At 45.8% G+C, this 2,697-nt stretch overlaps 1 non-coding gene across 1 annotated transcript; it reads left to right on the forward strand.

Annotated features, from left to right (window-relative positions):
* Positions 1-1,981: 1,981 nt before the first annotated feature.
* Positions 1,982-2,088, forward strand: LOC141589477 (small nucleolar RNA R71). The gene has a single exon (XR_012520414.1). It is a non-coding gene; the product is annotated as a small nucleolar RNA R71 (small nucleolar RNA).
* The last annotated feature ends 609 nt before the right edge of the window (positions 2,089-2,697 follow it).

The following is a 2,697-nucleotide window of genomic DNA, read 5'->3' on the forward strand; positions in this document are numbered from 1 at the left end:
AGGAATAGAGACAGGCATATCAGGAAGCATAAAATAAGATTTCTTTTCAGAAACCGTATTACAAGTCACAGGCCACATGGGGTCTTTCTTCTTAGCTGGTTGGGCAAAAACAATGGAATGCTTCCCAACTTTGAAGGTCAAGGTTCCCGAACCAACATCTATGACTGCACCAGCAGTGTGCAGAAATGGTCTACCCAATATGATAGGAATATGGGCATCCTCAGGCATATCAAGTACAATGAAGTCTACAGGGAAGAAGAACTTTCCTATTTGTATAGGAATGTCTTCTAAGACTCCTATAGGCTGGACCGCAGATCGGTCAGCCATCTATACTGCCATGTCGGTCACTGCGAACTTAGTTAATTTGAGCTTCCTAGCAAGACTCAAGGGTATTACACTTATACTGGCTCCTAAGTCACATAATGCCTTTTCAATAGAAAAGGTACCAATGCTACAAGGAACGGAAAAGCTACCTGGGTCTTCTAGTTTGTGGGGTGCAGTGTGGGTCAGATAAGAACACGACTCCTTAGTAAGTGCGACAGTATGCACAGTTTCAAGTGACCGCTTTTTAGATAAAAGTTGTTTCATAAATTTAGTATAAGCAGGCACTTGGTTTACTAACTCGAAAAAAGGAACTTGTACATTCAAGCTACGAATAACTTTTTCAAATTTATTAAAAGATACCTGTTCTTTCGTCGGCACTAATCTCTCCGGATAGGGGGCTGTAAGAAGTAACTTAGCCCTCTCCTCTAAATCACGCATGCCGGCATCGATGGACTTAGGCTGAAAATCCACCACCTTCTCCTTGTTGAAGCTTGAGCCCTCTTCAGACCGTCTCAAATGTGAGCCATTGATCTACATTGGGTCATACTTCAGAACCGGGACTGACCCATCAGCACTCGGGTCTTGCCCTAATATTTTCGGCACTGTCGTACCCCGAAACAAATGAGCCCTCAAGTTGTCGGGCATTGGAGGACGAAATTGTTCAATATCAGCAGCGCCCTCAGTCGATCGACCATGTTGCTCAGTCGATCGACTGAGTTCTACAGTTCCAGAAGCTATTTCCTCGCGCGCTTCAGTCGATCGACTGGGTATGTCAGTCGATCGACTGACATACCTAGCAGACGCCTTTTTCTTTCCTTTGTTCGTTCCAGCTTTGTTTTGACTCGGTTTCGCCCCATCTTTTTCAGCATTGTCCTCGACCATAGCAGGCCCCTCCAGGGTGGACCCGCTCCTCAAAGTGATGGCATTAAGGGTCTCCTTTTGGTCAGTTTGAGTCGGTAAGTGTCCCGGAGCTCGAGTTGTGTTCTTGCTAGCCAATTGAGCAATTTGGCTCTCTAGTATTTTCATCCCGGCCTCTCTAGCTTGGGACTCCTTTTGCATCATATTCTTCAATTCAGCAAACTCAGAATTTTGGGATTGTTGCTGCTGCGGCACATAGGGAGGTTTTTGAAACTGTTGTTGCTTATGAGGAGGCACATAAGTCTGCTGCTGCTGCTGCTGTGGAGGTTGAGTCGGATTCAGGACATTCTGGCTACTCCACCTTAAGTTGGGATGGACATTCGGCTCATAGTACGTGTTTGTCTGCCTGTAATGTTGAAAGGCAGCACAAGACTCGAAGGGACTAGGACAATTCTCTGCAACATGTCCCTCAGCTCCACATCTTCTACAGATGAAAGGACCGTCTGAAACAGCATTCACATGATACATCCCTCCTTTTGAAGTTCCTCCCAACTCGTATTTGTCAAACCTCGCCGTGAGAGCCTCTAATGCAGCTACAGAAGGGGATTCGGCACTCCTCCTCTGATTACCTCTTGAATTCCCATATTCAGCTTTATGGGTGGCTAAGTCATCAATGATCTTCCACCCCTTAGTCTCTCCCATATTTTCAAAGAAATCGGCCATTGGGCTGACATCCAAAATAGCCCCTCGATCGTCATACACCCCGTTATAGAACTGATTGCAAAGACTCCATTTTTCGAACCCATGGTGCGGAATGGTTCGCACCAGCTTCTTGAAACGGACCCATGCTTCATGGAAGTTCTCATCAGGTCCCTGTTTAAAGCTCGTGATCTGAGCTCTAATGGCATTCGTCTTCGAGGCAGAGAAGTATTTCTTGTAGAATGCCAGGGCCAAAGAATTCCAATCGGTGATCCCATGAGCAGCTCGATCCAGATCTTTGTACCACTCCCATGCAGCATCACGGAGTGAGAATATAAACATAGTCTCCTTTATTTGTTCTTGGGTCACATCGGTCGGCGGGGGTATAGAGCAGCAATAATCGATAAATATCTCCATATGCTTGGCTGCATCTTCATTTGCAGCACCCCCGAACTGGTTCCTCTCAACTAAGTTGATATAGGAAGGCTTCGGTTCGAATTTCCTATCAGCTCCAGGTAATTCGAACTCCTTGTAAAGATTTTCAGCTGTCGGCTCAGAGTGACTTGTTATAGTTGCTTCTTCAGCCATGATTGGAATGTCTGGAGAAGTGACTGTCTCAGCTGAAGAAGTAGAAGCAGGAGATGTAGGTGGGTCTTCTTCGAACAGTTCGTTCTCGTAGTAACTAGACATAGTACTCGGCTCTCCTCTGTCGGCAATACTCTAAATGATCGTCTCAACTCGCGCAAGGTCTTCTCAATCTCAGGATTTAAAGGTACTAATTTACCACCCTGTGACCTGTGCATAAGAAGAAACTAC

Source organism: Silene latifolia, chromosome 6 (genome assembly GCF_048544455.1).
Source record: "Silene latifolia isolate original U9 population chromosome 6, ASM4854445v1, whole genome shotgun sequence".
NCBI classification, from domain to species: Eukaryota; Viridiplantae; Streptophyta; class Magnoliopsida; order Caryophyllales; family Caryophyllaceae; genus Silene; species Silene latifolia.